General features: G+C 42.1%; 1 long non-coding RNA gene across 1 annotated transcript in view; it reads left to right on the top strand.

Moving 5' to 3' along the window:
- Positions 1-23556, top strand: part of LOC142104523 (uncharacterized) — a 412155-nt gene that overhangs the window by 136135 nt on the left and 252464 nt on the right. Inside the window, exon 3 of the long non-coding RNA XR_012679579.1 lies at positions 455-612. This is a non-coding gene — a long non-coding RNA (uncharacterized LOC142104523). The remainder of the gene's footprint in view (positions 1-454; positions 613-23556) is intronic.

The raw sequence follows: 23556 nt of genomic DNA, 5'->3' as shown, positions 1-23556 counted from the left end.
TCCAACCAGCTAACAAGTTGCTGGTAATCAGGAGTTGCACCTGCAAAGTGCTGATAAGAAGCTGCTAGGCCATTTCTTCACTCTCTCAGACCTGGGGAGGATGATTTAATGTCTTCTGTTAGACACTGCAAACAGTGACTAGCAAGTCCTGTACTTTGTATGTGTATGGGACACAAGGTCCCTCACTTGAGAGAAGGTGTTCCCGTGCATTAGTAAGAAGCCAGATGGGCTAGGAGCTTGTAGATCAGGCATCGGTGGCACTTGTAAACATGTAATTAGCATGTTGTGATGTTTTGGCGTGGTAATTCAGAGTGAGATATAAATCAAGCTCTGCATGTATATTTATAAAGCTTCTGCAAATGTAAACAGAATTTTTAGAGGTTCCTTTCTGTATTTTTAGCGGCACATTTTCTGCTGGACATCAGTAATTTGCAGGAAACCCTCTATCTTTCAGATTCAAATGTCAGCGTGAGACTTCAAATCTGATTTGAATTGTTTCCCCACGAGATAAGAATTGGAAGGTGAATATCAAGAAGCGTAAAATGAATCTGCAAAGTGACACCATCCCGAAACTAAAACACCAAAGTACATCGCTCAAGGCTGAATTTAAAGGTAACAAGATTATATTATATTTTTAATGATATATTACCTTTAAGCCGTATCATCTGTAATACAGAAGCCTGGGGCTGGGCTCTCGACACAGGTCAGATTTCCACAATTAATAATGTCAAATATATATTGTAATTTATTATTATTGAGTGTGCTCTAGGCTGTCTGAAAACACAGATTAACTTGAAGGATAAAAATGATTTATGGGAGAAATCTTAACTTTCGAACAGGCTGCATTTCCCTACATCAAATACTGTTTAATCAGCAACCTATTGCCATCGCTGCGTCCTGTCCATCACGCGTTTCAGAGTGTAATGAATTCATTACATAATTGTAGATGTCTGAATAGTATTTCACTGTATTCAAAAGTCACTATATTTATTACTAACCTGAATTGTCACCTGTAGCCAAATTCTAAATATATTTTGCATATCCGTAATGTGTCAATAAGAAGATATATCATATTTACAGGCAAAGTTCCCATTTTATTTTCCTACTTTTTATTTTTATTTTCTTTATATGTTCAGTGAAATGTATTTCTTATACTGCGTAAAAGCCTTAATTGTTCTGCCTTGGTTTATTAATAGTTTTATTATTAATAAACTAAAGCCTGCTATTCGCTTGCTCTGCTGAATAATTTTAGAATCTCTCCAATATGGGAGGGACCTCAGCAAAGACGGTAATAGAAAACATATCGGAGGACGTTTAGAAAACTACTCTGCCATTGCAGGGCCCTCTTAAGACCATCTTGGGCCCAGGCACAGCAGTGCACCGGGGCCCCTATATAAAAAAAATAAAAAAAATATTATATATATATATGGGCCCTGCAGCCGAGGGGGGCCCGTCGGAGGAAGCCAAAAAAAAAAAACCTGGAAGAAGAGAATACTTACCGTGCTGTCAGCTGGCGATCCGGCTCCCTCCATGGTCTTCTCCTCCTTCGCGCTCCGCAATGGATGTCGGGCGGGTGGATGACGTCACGCCCGACATGCACTGCGAGTGCAACGGAGGAGGAAACCAGGGAGGGAGCCGGATCTCCAGCTGACAGCACGGTAAGTATTCTCTTCTTCCAGGTTTTTTTTTTTTTTGGCTTCCTCTGATGGGTCCCCCTGGGCTGCAGGGCCCCCGGGCACCTGCCCATTGTGCCCTATGGGAAAGACGGCCCTGTGCCATTGCATTGTTTTGCAAAGGAAATATAAAATGATATTAAACATATTAGAATGTTTGATTTGTTTGACAGGACGACTAGTTTTGTATTAAAAGGAGTAAGGCACACCCCCACTTTGAAATATAGGGAACGTCCATAAAAAAAAATCTTCCTTATCAATTCATTGACCAGTTGGTAGAGGGGGTGTGGTCTGGATTGGCGCACATGTACGGACGTGGGACAGTTGTAGATGGTGCTCTCATGTTGATGGCAGATATCGGCACTAGATCCGGTTTAGTTATAGAAGGAGCTGGTGGATTGGGCCGTTTTTTGGTGCACATTTAGTTTTGCAGAAGGAGATAATTTTAGTGAGATTCCAGGGGTGAAAGGGGCACATTGGAGGGCAGGGGGTCCGTAGTGCATTTTTCTTCCCACAAAAGAACTTGTTTCTATACGTCATCAGGAATAGTGTAAACCAGGGGTTGGACTGTGCTGTCATTGGGGGCGTCTTTTGCAAATTTCCGGGTCCACTTTGTATAGGAAAGGGCAATTCTGGGCTACTTTCCCCAAATGGGACACCAAATGGGACACATTTGATAAGGAGAGTCCCAATGTCCCTCACCCACATGATTAATAATAAGACCTAAATGAGGATAAACCGAACGGTATTCTAGGAAAAAACGAAAAGTTGAAATTAATGAAGGGGGTGTCCCTAAAGTTATAGTAACGTTTCCACTCTTTCCGCCGTGTGCATTATCACCCGGCCGTGCAGAGCACTTTGCCAGGAGAAACTTCCATAACCTGAATGTGCCGTGCTCCTTGTTGTGGGCAAAGAGGCGCGTTTGTGGAAAATTACAACCTCTCTGCCCTGGTTTGAGTGATCTGGTATATTGTCTGGCAGGAGAGCAGCCCGTCCTGTGGAAACATTTGTTGTAGACAGAAATTATACTATCTACAATACAGACATATATGTACAGTGGTTAGTGGGACAATATATGTATACATTCCTTGTATCTAGTATGCTAAAGGGGGTCACTGGAGTTTAGAGCCCGCTGGTCAGTTCGGAACAGTTGGGATGTATGAATGAATCTTTCAGAGATGAACTTTAGATGCTTCTGAAAAAGCACTCGGTTCATTTAAATGTGATTGTAAGTCTCATTTTCCAAACTCCTGGACACAACACAGAACAGAAATGCTATAGTGTTTTTAGTAATGGGAAAAAATGCCCCCACGGCAGTGCTTGTACACTGGTGCCCTGTCTAGATACTCGGTCACCAACCGCCCACTGGAGGAGCCAGCGCAGTGGGTAGGGACAAGAGAGGAACAACACTACCTCTCCTATCGCCACTCTCACGCTGTCAGTCACATTACAGTGATTACAGGAAGACGCACAAGAGACTCCAGTCACCCTGAGCTCCTTTCGCAGTCAATTACTGTAGAGCGTCTGGCCGGAGCACTGGGGAGGTGACGCGTTGGGGGACCAGGAAGCGAGGTTCGAACATGCTCTCTGTCGCCCTAGGATTATGCTGCCTGAGACAAGGTTCTCGTCTGACCTCCCGATCATCTGGATGTCGCTTAATGGACAGTCCAAGACTCTGCCAGTTTCTAGCTTTTATCTTTGTATCTGTAATTCTTCAGATTTGTACATTTAAGGCGAATAACACATGATAATAATAGTTTTTTTGGTTGCCATCTGGTACAATAATTCACAGCTGCAGCATTAAATAACCTTGTTACAGTTTGCAACAAAAGATATTGATGTAAATTTAACAGTGTTTCTTAGTTTGACATCAAAATAAGGATTCAGTTTGCTGGAAATGTTTGTCACTTTTTGGTATTAACCATTTCATTGATGGTTTCCTCAACCTAATCAATTGCTTTTCAGTTATATAGTGGAAGGAGCAGGGTCCCCCAGCAGCACAGAGTATATGATGTGTTAGTGAGGACAGGGGCAGTGACATGATGTGAGGAGGGGAATGGAAGCAGCAGGAAGCCACAGACTGAGAGTTATATAGTGGGAAGGAGCAGGGTCCCCAGCAGCACAGAGTATAATGTGTTAGTGAGGACAGGGCTGCATGTGACAGGGGCAGTGACATAATGTGAGGAGGGGAATGGAAGCAGCAGGAAGCCACAGACTGAGAGTTATATAGTGGAAGGAGCAGATTCTTCAGCAGCACAGAGTATATCAGGAGATGAGTGATGTGTTAGTGAGGACAGGGCTGCATGTGACAGAGGCAGTGACATGATATGAATAGAGACAAACGGGACTGAGAGTTATATATTACACAGAACTGAAACGTTCGTATTACTGCCTCACAGCGCTGGAATCAGAACAGGGCCCCGTCTGTGAGGCGTTGATGGTATTTTGCAGCGATTTAGAGGCCCGGCGGGCCCCCACAGAGTCAGACATGCCTACTGAAATATCCCTTCCCTACATTACCATACCCCCTCCCACAAAACTAGCTGTAAGAATGAACCATGCAGTTTTTATTGCCTGTCCTGCATTTCCTTACAGGACGCCAACATCTGCCTGTAATTTGGAAAGTGATTCTGCACCATCTCGTCATGTTAGTCAGAGTACGTGTCCATTAAATCAGGGACAACAGCAATTAAAGAGGTGTCTGAGGTCACACTAAAGAGAGATCCAGAGGTAAATGTATCTAGCTGAGAGTGGAAAGTGGAGATGTTGCCTATAGCAACCAATCAGATTCTAGCTGTCGCTTTGTAGAACGTACTAAATAAATAGCTAGAATCTGATTGGTTTTTCAAACCCGCCGGAAAACTCTCAGCTTGATACATTTACCCCTCAGTGTGTATGGACTTGTCGGCAATCCTGTATCCGCACAGAAACGGGAACATGGTAACAGCTGAATAGTGCAGCCAGCATCAAACTATGAACAAGTACCAGCAGCCTATATCAATGTAACAGTCATTTCTTTCAGTCGTGGTAACTGGACCTTTTATCCGGATACAGTATGTACCTTAAAGGGACTTTACACAGAGCTAAAACATGACCCTAAAGTAAGGACCGGCTTTCGTGTCTTTATACCATTACAAACATAACTGTACAACTCACATGGGGTGGCTCTGTGGTTAGCATCGCTGCCTCACAGCGCTGGGGTCATAGGTTCGATTCGAAACAGGACCTTACCTGTGTGGAGTTTGTATGTTCACCCCGTGCTTGTGTAGCTTTCCTCCCACACTCCAAAAAACATACTGCTAGGTTAATTAACAATATGGAATTTAGACTGTAAGCTCCAGTGGGGCAGGGACTGATGCGACTGACAAATATTCTCTGTACGGCGCTGCGGAATATGATTGGTGCTATATAAATAAACAATAATTATAAGATGAAATGAAAGGGAATGAGTAAATCTTCCACAAAGTTTCCACACCGATACACAGCTGGGCACACTGCCCAACCATATGTTGTAATAGCAAAACAGGTTAAAGATTATTTTTCTCTTTCCACAAATGAGAACTAGGCTTTTTTTTTTTTTTTTTTCTTTAAATAAAATTCTTGCACTTGTTTTTCTTAATTCCTAATTCAGTCTGTGCTATGCTCGTTCCACATAGCAACAGTGTGCAGTAATTAGCAATCCTCAGCTCAGGGCTTCCAGCAAACAAAGATGGTTGGAAAACAGAGGTGGATCCAGCCATCTGGTAGCGTTGCTGACGCTGTACTGTCACTTTACTTCATGCAGATTATAGTTGTATGTTTTATGTGAAATTATGTTTGTTTTCCTGGATATTCGATCATATTGATCATGCTGACTTATGCAGTAAGGTTAGGAAGAGAACTGACAGTCAACGGAGGACGCGGTTTAGTCCATAGGGGCCTACATTAGCCTGCTGCAGACCACCCACCACCAGTGCCTGTTCCTTTTAATGTGTAAGCATTGTGGTTTATAAATGAAAGGTCTCCCTAATGAGAAAGTAAGGTAGAGAGAGGGAAGACTCCATAGTGAATACGCACATATCTCACACAAGACGCTGCACCAAACCTTAATTCATGCACTCATCATCTCCCGCATCGACTATTGCAATTCCCTCCTTACTGGTCTTCCTAAAGTCAGACTTGAAGCCCTACAATCTATTTTGCACGCAGCGGCTAGATTGATTTTTCCTTGCAAACCGTTCTTCCTCTGCTGAGCCACTCTGTCAGTATCTACATTGGTTGCCTGTATTTCAACGAATACAATATAAAATTCTACAAACATACAAAGCCGTCAACAAAATTGCACTGGCATACATCTCCTCACTTGTCACAAAATATCTCCCAACTCAACACCTGTGTTCTGCACAAGATCTGCATCTCTCTTTCACTCCCATCACTTCCTCCCATTCCCGGTTACAGGACTTTTTTCAGGTTACACCCAGTCTGTGGAATTCACTACCTCGTACAAGACTTTCCTTTAGTCTTCAAGCGTTCTCTGAAAACCCACCTCTTCAGACAAGCTTATAATATTCCTCGACCTGCATCTTAATCTCCCTAGGTTACCCTACTACCACCCTCTACACAGCGAACAAAAGACAACACTCTGACCAATATTGCTGTGTGACTGATCACACAGCCCACTCAATACTATTACTTTTGCATTCTAGCTGGTCCAATATGATGTAGCACGTGCCCTTGTGCTTCAAACTCCTATTGTCCCATCGATTGTAAGCTTGCGAGCAGGGTTCTCTTACCTCCCTGTCTGTATGTATTACCCAGTATTGTTTTATCAATGTTTGTTCCCAATTGTAAAGCGCTATGGAATTTGCTGGTGCTATATAAATAAATGTTGATGATGGTAGTGAATACTGTTGTGGATCTTCAAATCGAAAAAAAAAAATCTTAACTACTGCTACTTAACCATGCTAAAAAAAAAGTTGTGGTTTTGTGAATATCTCATTTAAATCAAATATATTATCCAAAAACCTATATCCAACAGCTACAGCTTTGGGATAAAGAGCTCAAATAACAAAGCAAAGCATGTCAGTTATATCCCTTCAAGCTTGCAGAGACATCACTACTCATGTCTCTGTAAATATACCGGTATGAGCAGAACATTTAAGCTACCTCAAGTTATTGTACTTGCAATAAACCATGAGGTTTTTTCTTGTTGAAAATGTGACCGGATCACAGGGAAAAAAAAAAGAAATTTCATGTTAAAATCTGTCTCTTTTTTTTATTATTTTTTTAAATGTTACTGGAACAACTTAAAAACTATGCATACATGCAGCTGGAGACTGATCAATATACCGATCTGTGCCCCTCGTCTCACAAACCACTGCTGTTCTGTACAGAAATACTTCTTTTCAGATAATCAAAAAGCCTCAATTAGGAGGAGAACGAAACAATAGAGAGTGTCTGTATAAAGCGTCCATCAATCCGCCCCTGTCAATACTCATTCATTTATGCGGGTCTTTAAAGTTTTATTAAAATACAAGAAAGCTCCAAGATTTAGTAGGTAACATTTATTGACACTTGTACACTAAACGTCAGCATTTTTCTAATAAGTCCCTGACACTTGGGGATATTTTACAATGCTTCACCCCTTTCTCACCCCAGCTGTATTGGGCTAATTATCCCCAGTTACATATATTGGGATGTAAAGGACAAAGAGATGATATAACAACGATGCAGAATCCATTGTTTGAACCTGGGTGTATTTATCTTTCACGTAATATTATATTCCATGTCAGACAGATCTATTCAGACATGCTTATATATACAGCTGCAAAAAGTATTCATACCCCATTTGGGGGTTTTTTACATTTTATTTCCTTACGGAATTAAAAGCAATTCATTTGGGAATTTGTATCACGCATCGACAGAAAATAATCTGTTCTAGCAAATAAAAAAATAAATAAACTACTCTAAAAAAAATAATCTGAAATTAGAAATTGGAAAATGTAAATGATTCCAAAAGTATTTGACCCCCTTTGCTAAGAGCTGTCTAAGTAAAACCTAGAGCAATCTGTTGTCTTTAGAGGTTTTTATAGTTAATTGATTGGATTCCCTTTGTGTGCAATTAAAATGTTTCCATTGATTTCAAAACCGATTGCTCAAACTTGCACGTAAAAGCGGTGAGACAAAGGGAGCGCCTATTGTTGCCAGCGGAGGATTCACAAACAGCCAATCACAAGGGGTTCCCTATTGCTGATGACCAATCATCCGCTATTTGTACCTCCCCTTGACCACCCTCTAATAATACGGCTTGGAGAAGCGTCTGTGTCCTGGTCGGATCTGTTGGTAGTTGCACAGACGTTTCCCTCCCCCATCCCGCCGCACCAGGCACTAGCAGGCGTAAGCATCAGAGCTATGGAAATCTGTATTGGCGCGTATGTGTGAGGCCATGTTCTGGTCGTGCGCGGAGGGATTTCCCGCAATATGATTTGCAAACTCTGCGTCAAGCCCTATGAGAGGGTGGAAAAAAAGAAAAATGAAAAACAAGTGTTGAAGAAAACCTGATAAAATCTTTCCTGGAGGAGCCAAAACCCAGATGTGAGACAATGACATCAATAGGATCAAATGCAGGCCATGAAGCTGCTGGTCCGTCCACTGTGGAGGGCCAGCACATGGGCAGCAACACCCTATTTGGGTGTTCAGATCCAGACCTGGAAGCTTTATAGCGCATGCGCCGGCCCCTCCCTATCGTTTTTTAAGAATTCCCAAACAAGATGTGCAAAATGCCAAAGGGTGAGGATTTAGCCCTTGTTTACTGAGGGGTGTTTATTAAGGTAGACACTCTGGACCTCATTTACAAATTGCACCAAAAATCACATTGGTTTTGCACCAGGTGCGTTTCAAGGTGATTGCCTACTTTCCGCTCTAGGGAGACTCCTCTGCCAGCTAAGAGAGCGCCTAAGTTTGCAAGACGGTGGAAAAATCTAGAGGACTGCGTAAAACAAACGTGTAAATGTTGTTTCAAAATCCAACCTTCACCACTTCAGGAACGATGGTTGGCAGTTTCTCAGTACCTCTACCTATCTGGTGGATGCATGTTTGTGACGCTTTATACTTCTGTTTGTTGCTTGCTAGGGAATTGCATATTTTTCCGGAATGTCTGGAAGACTCCCGAATTCCTCTCTCCCGGATCCTGTTCGACCATAATGCGTATTGGACATTGACGTGATGAAGCAACTCGCTGTGAATCGCATAGTGTCCCCTGCCTTTGCTGCACGATGACGCCAATCATCTTATAATGGCGATTAGTAGCTGGCGCTGGCAGATTCATGGAGGGACCCAAATAGGAGGAGGGGACATTTTTAGGGATTTCACACAAACTGCTCAGTTTTTAGAAGGTTTTCCAGCTGCACCAACTTTTGAAGTAATTGATCGTGTCTAGCATTACAGACCAGTCTAGCAACTGAGATTTAAAATCTGTTTAGGGGTGTCGCACCCCAACATAGGATAAGGTAGTGATTTCTCTTTGGAATGGGGTTTTGCACACACGCTGGAGGATTTTGTGAGTGAATAAGGGGCCCCCAGCTGCTCGCCCTGACAGTACAGCTTGAATACAGTCAAGCAAATATCCCGGAATAATCCGCATCCCAACGAGACGAGGTTCTGTGGAGCTTACAGCTGTATCACTTGCACGGTCCTCGAGATGGATGTGATCTCGCTCAGGCGCTCATTGCTGGGTGCCAGCAGGTGAAGGAGGGAGCGTTTTATAAATAAATCAGACCGTATTAACGCGGCATGTGAGTAATTAAATGCTCCCTCCTTTAACATCTGTGTCAAGTGTCTAAAACCATTTGCTCATATTTGATGTGTCTGACAAATGTTTCTTGTGATGCTGGGAGTACAGCAAGGTCAGGTTGGCTGTTTGCTTGCATGAGCGCAGGTGAGGGCGAAGCAGAGGACAAACTCTTCTCCTCCTGTCTGGAGAGAAATCAGTAAGATCAGGTCCACTTTTTAGGAGTTGGGTGGGCTTTGTGGTCTGGAATTTTTATATATATATATATATATATTCATAATTATTGATACCAATATATAAGGACATTTCTGCATCCTTATCTTTTTTTATCCATGTCTTTTTGAGCGTGCGACTGATACTCATAGTCCTTGGCTGCCCTTCTATAAATCCTTATCTCCTTTTCGAAATCTCTCTGTGGGGTTTCAAAATATAGCTGCTAGTTACATGGACATAGACTCTCAGCATGTCTGGTCAAAGCAGAAGGGAAAAGGAGGGGGAGGAGACAGAGCTCAAAGGGGCATCCCAAAGCCACACTGGTCACTACATGTGCCATGTGACTGTGGTTACCATGGTAGTCCATGACACTAGCCAACATAATAAATCATTAATAGCCTGCAGAAACAAACCAAGGGAAAATGGTAATTACCAAGATTCTTCCTCTAGCTTGACACAGTGATTTATTTATTTTTTAAATCATGGGATTGCTGCTTTTATGCAATCCTGGTGTTAAAGTCACGCAACAGTTGTCATTTATAAAACATACTATAATTTATTATTATTTTTTTAGAAGACAAATAACCCAACAATCTATAAAAGTTTCAAAATGTTTAAGAGCTCTAAAGACTAGAACGTACTTCCTAACATTTCATCTGGCCAAAGGGTGACTTTTTTTGTGTTCTTAACAGTGGCGGATCCAGGGGGGGGGGGTGATCGGAGCGATCGCCCCCCCCCCTAGCAGGGGCTTGCTGCCGGCGGCTGCACACTGTGCAGGTCCGTTCGGCAGTGATAATGTGCTGCTCGCCTGCTCTGATTGTGTTTTAAACACAATCAGAGCAGCGGGACAGCACACTTTCACTGCCGAACGGACCTGCACATACTGTGCAGCCGCCGGCAGCCTTAGAAGTTAGAAAGGGGGCGGGGCTTAAATCTCCTCTCCCCTCCCCCTGTATCGCCCAGGGTAGAAAAAAATTCTAGATCCGCCCCTGGTTCTTAATACCTGTGCACACACTTGTGCACCTTGGCCAGTCACAAATGCAGGTACAATGCAACAAACATCACAATGCACTAAAACGTAAGGAACACACAAGCTGATTTTTATTAATATGTGGAAGACAGATTTATTTTGTGGGACACAGTTTTTTTTTTATTAAGTATTCATTTTTTCAGCGGACTGAAATGAGGAAAGAAAAGAGGCACTGTACATACCCCAAATCCCTTTATATTCAATTCATGCACTCAGGCAGCTTTACTGAGCGTATTAATCGGTGCCGTGCTTGTGGTAACAACATCCGCAGCACGATCACAAATTTCCCTTGACCCTCACTTACTGCTTACCGGAGTCACACCCAAAACAGATGGTCCCCTACTGCCCCAGCCATAGAATTTGATTCGGGTCCCATCAGTGAGAATTGAGTCTATATTAGAACAGAGGGTGCAGCTTTTGCTGGCAGTTAGCTGTCCCGCTTCGGAGCTTATAAGACCCTTCAATCATGAAGAGGTTGAGGACTGCTAAGGTGCAAATTGCTCTTGAGCCCCAATGAAGCCCCCCACCTCCCTCCTCCACAAAGACCTGCACGTAGCACTGTCAGCCAACGTTGACAGTGCTACGTGCATGTGCATGGTGCTCTCTACCGGGAGGGATCTGGCAAGACCTGCACGTAGCACTGTCAGCCAACGCTGACAGTGCTACGTGCATGTGCATGGTGCTCTCTACCGGGAGGGATCTGGCAAGACCTGCACGTAGCACTGTCAGCCAACGTTGACAGTGCTACGTGCATGTGCATGGTGCTATCTACCGGGAGTGATCTGGCAAAGCTGGAGAGGCTCCAACTGGATCCCACTGAAAAAGACAGTTTTGCTATTCGCAGCTTAGTAAATGACTTAATACTGCTGTCCCCACCGAGGTCTATGAGGACAGTGGTAAGTGCCGGAAATTAGGTTAATGGTGTAGAAATCACTTGAGTTCTACAGCATTAACCCTTCGATAAATAAGTGGTGAACGAGCCTTGTCGCTGGCGTTTACGCCTTTTCTTTTTGGGCTCTTCGCCACTTATTAAATACACCCACTCAATGAGGTTGTACAAACATGACGATAGCGACGGAGTTAACCAGCGTTGCATTCTGGTACATCAGTAAACCTCCCAAAAATGTATTATTTACTTACATCATGAATATCTATAGTTCTTTCAAACTCGTGCCCGTGCCCAGCTATAACACAACCTGTGATCTGTTACCCTGTAAACACAACATTGGCAAATTGCAAGTAGTATTCTGTTGATCATTGTAGTATGTCCAGTGTCTGTACATAGGGCATCAAGTGAGTACAGACACTGAGCTTTCCATTCTGATCAATAGATCTCTGGCATTCAGTGATGCTGCATTCAACTCCAAGCAGGACATGATTATCCAATAGGCTGACTAAGCTGCAGCCTAGGGTGCCAGGCTTGTAGGGGGTGCAAGATTGTGATGAGAGAGGTATAGACTGAAATTCATTTATATCTAAGAGAATAGTTTTTCTCCAAAGTAAAAAAAAAATGTGAAAGAAAAATGTAGCAAGGATTTAATCTTGACGTATTCCCGTGGTAAAGGCTGAAAACAATCAGTCATCCTTGGGCGGGAGCTTGACGATAAGCGAATAGGGGAGACAAGGATGGCGACAGGCAGAGGCGTGACAGCCCCCTCCCCCTTCATATCTCCACCCTCTGTAGCTCTTGTTCATCCCTCTGTTCTGCCATATAGTTCTGATTTTAATGAAAAGTAAGCGAGTGACAAAGGTTGTTGTGACCATAGGCAAACCGAGGTTTTTTTTCTAGTGCCTGGAAACCCCCTCCAAGCCTGGGACACTGTATAATTGAGGTGGCTGGACCCTGCCCCAGATTCACACGGCTCTGCTCGAAAAGGGAGAGCTGCGTGCACCTAACAGTAGTGCATGCAGCATTGCCCATGTATATTATGGGGATAGGAAGAGTTGGAGAGCAGCCAAGCACTGGCTAATATTATAGCCACACCCCAAAGCATGCTGGTCACACCCACTGGCGGCGTGGTGTGGAAACCCCCCTCTACAAATCCTGCGTTTGCTCCTGTGACCCTTTTAAAAAACCAAGTGGAGCAGAGTTTCGAAAATTGGGAACATAAACCAGTTTTTACTTAGTGCCTAATAGCCTGGCGAGGGGGGCACTAGAAGAATATAAGCCTAGGGCAGCCCGAATCTTTAATCGGGCCCTGTTTCCAAATGAATGCAGCAGAACGCAATATGCCCCAGGCTTCTGTGTGTACGTACCCTAAGAGGGGTCGGTTCCTGCATGAAATTTTTAGCAGGAAATCCTGTTCCCCTGTACATCTAAGTTCTAGCTTTGCCTAATCTTTATAACATAACTCCCAAATGCCAGTTGTTTAATTGCACATTTATTTCCATTATTCTTGTGATAACAGTATACCGTTCAGAAAGCGTCTTTGTTAAGTTCTGACTAATACCCCATTGTGCAACAGATTCCCATCTCTAAGGCATGCTGACAATATTATATTAATACATATGGTAACCCAGCCCCCACAACTGACAGCGAAGTGGGAATGCAGCGGGAGATTGGTACAAAGCGTGGAGACCACCGGCTACACCCCACTTCCACAGGATGCTTATAAGCAGCTCCGTTCACCTTGTCACGCGCCTTCTTAAATATTATGCCACATACTTATTAATACTGAGCCAATCAGCTCATCCTCGCAATCTGCTCCGAGTGTGTTTTCTCCCCAGATGGCCTGTGATGTTAATGTGTGACAATTTTAACAGTGAACTAAGAATGTTTTATAGAACCAACATTTGTTCCGCAGTATTTTTTTTTTTTTTACTCTCCAAATTTTGACACAGATGGTAGAAATTATTCAGAAAAACAGAAATGTTCATTTAGTCGGCTTAAATATGTGGATTAATATAGTGCATTCAAATCTTTATTTCAAGGCTGGGTATTAATAACTAATGCAGTTTTATTCGCTTTTATTAAACGCTTTTCTGCGGGGTAGACGTAACTCTCGCGTTCCTGTCACATTCGTAAGATAATATTTGGTATCTGTATTTGCAAATTTGGCTCATAATAATCTCTATTTTGGATGATTTATGCTGTGCTCCTACCTTGGCAGAAATGTTTTTTAAAATAAAAAAAAAAAAGAAAGAAAAAAGCTAAATTTAAGATGTAGCTTTTAATTAGAAAGCTATTTACTTGGCTCGCTATTCTCCATTTCCCAGTGAATTTTTGCTAAGTGCAAGATAGATTTGCATAAAGAAACTTCTACGCATGATGAAATAGATCTACATTGAAATGGTCGTTTTTTTGGGAAGTGGACAGAAGTGATGACTATATCAGTGTCTGATTTTTAACTTGTAGATTTGTTCAGATTAACAGTGTACGTGAAATATAATGTTGGTTTCATTCAGGAATGCCAACTAGTAAATTCATAGATAGTCCGTAAGGAAAACTAGACAAATTGGTGCGTGTCTGTAAGAAAACAATAATCGGTAAAATAATAACATCTGACCTTCCTAAACCATAAATCATTCACCACACCAATAGGGTGCTCATAACCCGAAAAAGGGATTGGGCACCCAAATCTCCTCCCCTGTACCCTTTTAACATGCTACTATTTTCACTTTATAAATTTTTTTTTTTAGAATTTTGTTAATGTTGTCTCAGTAAAAATATTGGTCATCGGTTACTTTTGTATAGGGTGGTACTGGGGTCTTGTTGTCGATTCCAGTCAAGGGCTTCATCTGTGTGGAGTTTGTAGGTTCTCCCCCGTCGGTTTCCTCCGGGTGCTCCGGTTTCCTCCCACACTGGTCCTACATACTGGTAGGTTAATTGGATGCTGTAAAATTGAAACGTGTGTATGTGTCTGTGTTTGTTAGGGAATTTAGACTGTAAGATCCAATGGGGCAGGGTCTGATGTGAGTGGCAAATATTCTCTGTACAGAGCTGTGGAATTGGTGGTGCTATATAAACAAATGGTGATGATGATGATAGTTGGGCAAGTTGGCCTTTACAAGCCATTGCCGCTTTAAATTTACCCTGCAAAGTCGCAGATTTCCGGCGACTTGCAGAATTGGATCTTCATTCATTTACCCCCAGGACTCTATAAGCTCCTTGGCGATCTATGGACACTGCCGGTCGTAAGTGCACACACACACGTCAGGATTGGAACGACGTTGAACCAGATATTTAGTTCAGTCTAAAAATCAAATGAAACGATAGGAGGGTCTGCGGCGGGGCTGTATTGTACTACAATATAGCACTGCCACGGACGCTTCTTTGACAGCGCCGCGGCTGCTGTACAGTACAGCATCGCCAAAATGGAGCTGCTGCGCATGCGCGGCCACATGCACAGCAGCTCTCTCTATATATTTTTTCTGGGGGGGAGGGAACCCCCCCCCCCCCTTAAAAATCCTGCGATTGCCTCTGGGTTATACATTAATTTTAGTTATTTTCATTTAAGGGAGTATGTTTATATCTTACTTACGGATTACCTCTGCCCAACAAAGTCCAAATAAAGCCGACCTTCTTTTTCAATTCCCTCCACCGGCCACACACACACACACACACACACACACACACACACAAACTTTTTGTTTTTCATTTTTCCGATCTGCAATTCATCCTGATATTTTATTAAGTATGCCTATTCTGCATTGTAAATGCTGCCTGCATTACGATCACTCACTGTCTGCAATTAAACCAATATTGTCACCGATGCTGCTGCAGTAAACCAAACTATATTAGATATATTGACAGCTGTCTACTGTAAGTGAGAGCAAATTAGACTAAGAGGCTAAGAGCCGAAATGTCACCAATGGTAGCGTCTCGCTCATCGCCTTGCCACAATGACTCATTCTCATCCCGTACACAGCATTATTAGGGAGACCGTCCTTGCTGAAATAACATCAACAAATTAATAATTCTTCTTACAGTCACAAGTCATAGAATATATTATGGTTTTTACACGTCTTCACCTGTGTAGCCAGGAAAACAAGGAGACGGGTTTATAGCCTATTGTCCAAGTGTGTTTTTGGTTTTTTTTTGTTTTTTTTCATTTTTATATGTTTGCAGTTCATTAACCCATAGGGCTCGTTCATCTTTTCATGCACAGAAAATGCAGAAAAAGTACTAATAAAGAGGAACAAACATTACTGCAACCTGGAATAAACGGTCTGCCTATTGCTAACTCCCCACTGTGGATTCCAAAATAAAATATATATATATATATATATATATATATATATATATATATATATATATATATATATATATTAAAAAAAAATCATTGATGTGTTTGTCTGTCCAGATATGCATTGGGATAGGATGAAACCAACGCAAGGTGGTCCAGGCCAGGTTTTAGGGGAGTTAGGGCCCCGGTCGGACCTCCAGTTGGTGTACGCTGGACAGAACTTTGACCCGGTGGCCTTCCAATGGATGGATTTGGATGACATCTTAGCTGCTAATTATCTTTAAAATGTTGACAGTTACATCCAACTCATAATATGTGTGTGTGTGTGTGTGTAATATATATGTGTGTGTAATATATGTGTGTGTGTGTGTAATATATGTGTGTGTGTGTGTGTGTGTGTGTGTGTGTAATATATGTATGTGTGTGTGTGTGTGTGTGTGTGTGTATTTTTTTAATACAAAGACTAAGCCATGACAGTCATCACAATCAGTCAGCACACACACAATGGGCTCTTTAGCTGGTGCAAATGATACGGCTATAAAACATGTACTTACGAGATACCCTGAGCTTGAATTGGCTGCACCATGTTGGAACGCCCTCGGCGCTCCCTTACTGCGGTCATCTGCCCCTTCCCTCTCCGCTCTGCCATTCAGTTGTAGGTAGTGGTCAGTGTCATTTGCGTTCAGAGATGATTTGCAGACAGTTGTGTTCATTGGCATAAACTCTGTTTCGGAGCATGTGCAGAGCTATTTAACGCAAGATACGGCACATAAAGGGACTTGCGTCCAACATGAGTCAGGCCCGTACTTAATAGGTATAGTATGGATGTCTATGTGATAAATAAAACTAGATATTAATATAATAATAAACAATACATTTTAAAAAATATATAATCATTTTATTTGTTTTATATATTATTTGTATTATTTATATTTTGTTCACAGTGACATATTCCTATCACATTGACTTCAACATTATCCTTGTTCAATTTATGTTATTTATGTTCCCTTATATGCACCCAAGTTTTTTTTTTTTTTTTTATAAATGTTACAACTTTGCTGCAGGATGTTAAATATAGAACATTGTTTCCTTTATTGCCGGTTTGCGTTCGGTTTCACGCTTGAACAAGGGGTGGGGTTTAGGTTTGCAAATTGTATCTGTTCCTTTTAAAAAGTTGCACAACTAAGATATTATAAAATGGGTACAGTGTTGCAAGGAAACAGTGACCTAATTTCGAGACGATTTCAGTTTTGTACAGATTTTTGTCAAGTTTCACGAACGTCTCCCCCTGTCCGGCTAAGTTAGCAGTTTACTTATTTTATATACTGTAATGGAATTTTATTTTCATAAGCTGCATTCTCATGGATTTTACACAGTTGGCAACTCTCCCTAAATTCCAGGGACGGTCCCAGGAAATGTCCCTGTTTTTAATATTGACCAACCGCACAATAACATTTCTATTACATATATGGGATGCAACTTTCTCTGGGCAGCCATGTGTTGTTGGAATTAACATCCAATTGTTAGAAACAATTATATTGATTCATCACCCAAAACTGCATCTCTGCATGTTATATTTTATGCTTTAAGAGATACAATGAGTTCCTTATCCACATACTCCCTGCAAAACCACCTCCTGCGGCTCTGACATAGAGGAATAGGAACTGATCTGCAGCTGTCTAGCTTCATGAAACTCTGTAAGAAATGGTGACAAATCTGAGTGTGAAGCTAGAAAGTATGAATATTACAGTGAAAGCTGATTGGTGGAGAGGAGATAGAGCAGGTTAGGTGCCAGTTGGTGTTTCTTCCCGGTAATCACTATCGACTCCAATGACCAGTGCCAGGGATTCATACCCAGGATGGGACATGGGAAAGAAAGCCAAACTGATAGCTCTCGATCCACTTCTCCAATAGAGTTATTTACGCTCTTATGACAACACATCGTTAGCTTGATGTCGACAGTGGCGGGGCAAATTTTGCTCCTTTTCATGAGCGCACAATGTGGATCAGGGGGTCCCACAGTAAATATTTGGGAGGGGGGGCTGGCAGTGGCAGAACTACCGCCATGGCAGCTATGAGCTCCCCTCACCACTGGGATCAGTAGGCACTAACCCGCATACGCTATACTCTGTGCAACAGTGCTAGTTCTGTCACAAAGTGCAGAAGATTTTAAAATGAACTTCAAAACGTTCAGGACCCCATTCCATGTTTAGTGGGATTCTTTTACATCCTCTGTGACGGCAGGCCTCAAATTCTTGCCATTACATTGTAGCTGAATGCCTTGTGCAACATTTAGGTGACTTTTAGATGGGGAAGTGCATTTATTTGCGTACATAAACCAATTTAATTAAAACCGTTAAATGTTAAAGGTTAATTGTCACATTTATTGAATCCATTTTAAAATTATGTTGTTCATAGCACTTTTTTTTTTTATTGACATTTTTACGATTGTTTTTTCTATTCTCTATATTTTACGAGATGCAGACAACGTGGTATTGCCCATCGATGTGTTCTGATCATAGTAATGATACAATGCTACCATTGTACTGAGCGAATTTCAATGTCTGAGGAATTTGTTATTGGGGGGGGGGGGATGAGCATTGCTCAATTCAAGACAAATTGGGTGTGTGTCAATGAAAGTAAAAAACAATTGTTAACAACTAAATTTAATATGCAGAAATGTAGCACATTAATGTAGTTAATCTCTAGAATGTAAGCTCTTATGAGCAGGGCCCTCTCCGCAAAAGTGTTTTCCTTACGTAATGATGTCATTTTGCGAGTTGTAATTATGTATAATTGTTGTTTGTAATTGTGGTTTGAAAGGGAGAGATGCAATTCAAGCGGATTCGGGGTGTACATGCGTGCGTAAGACAAATAGACGGTGGTGCGTTTTAGATTTCCGACAAAGCGGAGGCTTGTGTGCTGTTTGTGTTCTGTCTTGTCTAGCGAAAGACAATGGTTTTTGTTTATTTTACAAAAAAGTGTTTATTGAAGCGGTAGGTTAAATCTGATCCAAAAGTCAAAAATTCTGGGAACTTTAGATCGAGTAAAGAATTCTAACTAAACTCGCTCAAGGTGAGCCAGTCTGACCACAACCGCAAATTTTGGAGATAGAATCGACATAGATTGTACCGTGAACATGTTCAGGCCGCTCAAAGCGGTGAAATTTGATTTAATTTTGAACCGGTTCTAAATGTTTAACCATTTCTCCTAATCATTTAATGGTACCTCCCAGTTGCACTTCGGACTATGGTGTAACGTTAGCGCTTTCGAACAGGAGCGCTGTCCAAATTTTTCCTCCTTTTGCTTGTAGTTTGCAGAGGCACCTCTGTCTGGTTCTCCTTAATATTTTCTAGGCGCTTGGCGCTGCACATTCAGCGCGGTTTGTAAATCAGATACGCTAAATACAAAAAAACCACAGTGGCCTAGTAGTTAGCACTTCTGCCTCACAGCGCTGGGGTCATGAGTTCAATTCCCGACCATGGCCTTATCTGTGTGGAGTTTGTATGTTCTCCCCGTGTTTGCGTGGGTTTCCTCCGGGTGCTCCGGTTTCCTCCCACACTCCAAAAATATACTGGTAGGTTAATTGGCTGCTATCAAAATTGCCGCTAGTCTCTGTTTGTGTGTATGTGTGTGTGTGTGTGTGTGTGTTAGGGAATTTAGACTGTAAGCTCCAATGGGGCAGGGACTGATGTGAATGAGTTCTCTGTACAGCGCTGCGGAATTAGTGGCGCTATATAAATAACTGATGAAAAAACAACAACTTGTTATGATAATCGCCCCCTACAGGCAGGTTTGGAAGCGGGCTGGTATGTGCTGATACACAGGAAACATGTTTCCTTTATAACGCATAATACTTCTTCTGATACATAACAGTGAATTGGTACCAGGATCTCTCTCTACACATAACTATAACACAGAGCTGTCTGGTAAATAGGACTGCCTATTGGGCTTTGTGTTTGCAGTATGTATCGGCAAATAAGTGCGCTAAATATTGTTTGTTACAAAACAGATGTCAAATAAAATTAGACCATATGTGCTATAAAACACTTCTCTTATTCCTCTTCTGCACACTGCCTTTCAAGACACAGTGTTTTATAGAGCAGATATCTGAAGAAATATGTAAATGTTAAGAAAACACAAATTTATTTGGTTTTATTTATAGGTGGCTTTAGTCTGGAGAAATCTGACATTGATACCGTCTCTGTACGCTTCTAACTCACGGTAATTGTCAAGATGTTCCTCCATCTTGTTCATGTGCAGTCGCTGCCTTATCAAGATTAATTAAATGAAATTGGGTGGCCGCATGTGCTCTCTGGATTTGGGTATTGTCGTCCTGGAAGATACCCCTCCCATCAGAAAATAAATCCTGCATCATGGGGCGACGATGGATAGTACCAATAATTAGTGATTAGCAATTGACTTTGTCTTCTAAATCAATGACACAACCAACCATGCCAGGAAAATGTGTTGTACCATTACAGAACCACCAGGACGGTTCAGTTGTCTAAAACCAGTCTGGATATTCTGTGACTGTTTTGACACATTGGTGTTGTCCCTGAAGACTCTGTTTAATAAGGACCAATTCCTAAAATACAAAAAAGCAGAGCAAATGTCATTTGGTGATGACCCAGATGTAAAGGAAAATGAATTATTTTTTTTTTGTTTTGTGGGATCCAATTATTAATTGAGATTAAATGGGGACGAGCTCGCATTCATAGTAGTGATTGCTATTTTTCGGGAGGACACCAAGCGCCCCCACCTCCAAAATGACTTCAATGCTCAATCTGGTTAAAGGTGCTTTAAATCTGTCTTCATCCCTATACAAGCAATGGGACCCGCAGATCGAAAAGTCCATTTCTAGGCAGACTTTGATCCGTGTAATAAAAACTTGGAAACCTGTTTCAAAGACAATGTTGTTCCTCCACTCTTATTGTGAAGACATAAATTCTTCCCCTTTACGTATATACTGTAGTGGCAATATATTATACAGCGTTTTGCTATCAAGTCATTTTTAAATCAGGGGTCATTATTTTGCTCCAACCACTCACTGACCGACACATTGTTGTCTGATGGTAATTGTATCCTTAAAATCCAAGACTAGCCCCAAACTGGATACATTTTTAATTCATTCTTAAGGAAAATTCTATTCTTACAAATAATTCCTTACTGGAACTGTGTCCGAACTTTCTTACAGAACTGACGTTACCTGCGGTGAAGGAGAGATAGTGTGGCTAGATTTAATAGCATGGCCATTTCTGGTTAAAGGGATTCAGACACCAGTGAACAGGAGGCTGATATACTCTAATTTACTTTTTACTGGTACAGAAAACAACTTAGTGGTTTCTTCAACGTCCCGTGAGGGATCCCTTCATCCCGGAGACCAGGATTATCCAAAGAATCTGCGACTAAGAGTGCTAATTGTAAACAACATATCTTCCGCAAGTTAATGATGAATTATTCCTCTCCATTAAATATGCTGATTACAGAGATGCTATGAGATATATGCAGAAAACTTGAAATTATGATTTTAAAGGTAAATGACATCAATCTGTAGGAAACTCAAGTTTCATATAGGTTCTTAAAGCGTAAAATAAGGTACCCCGTGTAAAACTAAATACACTTTCAGTGGTGTTTATGGTTTTTAAGCATGAGATACTCAGTATATTGCTATGTATATTTAAGTTTTCCAAGGGGTAGATGGAACAGGGCAATGCTCTGCAGATCCTTTGCAGATTCTTAAGTTTAACAGCTCTCTAAAGTCATAGGCAAACCGAGGGAGTTTGCTAGTGCCTGGAAACCCCCTCCAAGCCTGGGGCACTGTATAATTGAGGTGGCTGGATCCAGCCCCCGCTTCAAATGGCTCTGATTGAAAAGGGAGAGCTGCGTGCCCCTAACAGTAGTGCATGCAGCATTGCCCATGTATATAATGGGGATAGGAAGAGTTGGAGAGCATCCAAGCACTGTCTATAATTATAGCCACGCCCCATGCATGCTGGTCACGCCCACTGGTGGCGTGGTGTGGAAACCCCCCTCTACAAATCCTGCGTTTGCCCCTGAAAGTATTAGGCTAACATTAAGGGGACTCTGCAAACACAAAAGAACTATACACGTAGCCTCTGCGTCTCCAGGCGCCGCCCTGCACCAGGAGGGGAGAGGGGTGTTAAGCCCGACAATTACCCTCGTCTCATCTTTTCAGCCTTTTCTTGCCAGAGCAGTCACTCTGACTGTTTGCAGATACCTGAACAGATAAAAGGATAAGCCACTTGGCACGTTTATTAGGCTAAAGGACAGGTAATCTATGCCTTGATACCTTGTGTCTAGTGGGGGGGAAAGACTGCAACTTATTTCTCACAACAATTAAGAAAAATGGTATTAAGTTCCGGCACCTTTTTTCAATGGATTTTCCAAGTTTTAAAAGTAACTTTTGGACATTTAATGTTTGGTCCACGTGGACTTGAATCGCCCTGTCGAGCGTAGCAGGTCGGCAGCAAAATCATTAAAACGGTGCATGTGGGCTGCTTGTGTGTCGAGTCCAATCCATGCGTACATTGTCCGCACTGGTTGTGATGGCACTGCTTGGCTCGTGGCGCTGCTCAGCTTGTGATTGGTTGTGTGCTTACTGCGGGCGGCGACCCTTATGTTTCGTTACACAACTGACGTGTGTGTACAGTGATTGACTAAGTGATGTGAGTTACGCCACCTTTTTTCTTACAAAAAATGCCCTGGGTATAACCGTAATATTTTGTGGGTTAATTGTTTTCCTTCGGGATGGTATCTAACTCTGTCTTTCCCCTTGTGCTGGACCTGTTCCCTCTGCCCCTTCATGGCTTGTACAGGGTCCCTGGCAGGCTCTTGTTTGGCTATGGCAAACTCCCCGATGCGATTGGCACTCCCAAATTGCAGTTACCTCTGATAGTCTTGCAGCCTTGTCTGAGAGATTGGCGGCCTTCTTTACCAAACTTGTAGCCTTGTCTGTTAGTGTAGAAGCTGTTTCTATCACTTTGTCACCAGTTTTAGAGCCAGCCACCAATCTTCAGTGTGTAGCGTTCCTCCTTATCTCTCACTCTCTGTATGAGTGGTAAAGTATCTCTACCATGCTGACCAGTGGCAGTACTCTTACATTCGCAATATTCTCTCACACTATATACTCTCTTTCCCAGCAGCCTCAGAGACCAAGTGCTCTGCAGACCCTCAGCTGACCAGCTCCAGGACTCCCAAAAATGCAGCAGACGTTCCTGCTGTGTGTTTCTGGATTCAGTTTGCATGTGAGTAATATGGGAATGGTAGTTTTGAGCACCCAAGGTTGTATTACACTTCACCCCCCACCATGCCAATCAACTCTGTGGACCCTCCCCTCTCACTCTGGTAAACTCTGAGTCTGGGGCTTACATACATTTATGAAGGTAGATAATTAGAGGTCATATGTTCAGGTGAAATAAGAGGAAAAAACTACTTGACCCTTGGAACAGAACAACAAAATAATTATTCTTACACTCATTGACTATACTGATTAGGGTCCATTTATCTGTAATGTCACCAATGTTTGTGTGCTTAAGTAAGAACGTGACAGGGGGTCCCGTCTTTGCAAACAGTATATTTCTCCAGAATGTAAATCCGACAGATGGTTTCCTAGTGAAGTGTTTTGAAAAATTGATCCAAGTAATGTTTTTACCAATAGAAGAA

Source organism: Mixophyes fleayi, chromosome 10 (assembly GCF_038048845.1).
Source record: "Mixophyes fleayi isolate aMixFle1 chromosome 10, aMixFle1.hap1, whole genome shotgun sequence".
Lineage (NCBI taxonomy): Eukaryota > Metazoa > Chordata > Amphibia > Anura > Limnodynastidae > Mixophyes > Mixophyes fleayi.
The sequence above is the reverse complement of the archived record's forward strand: the minus strand, read 5'-3'. Positions and strand labels throughout refer to the sequence as shown.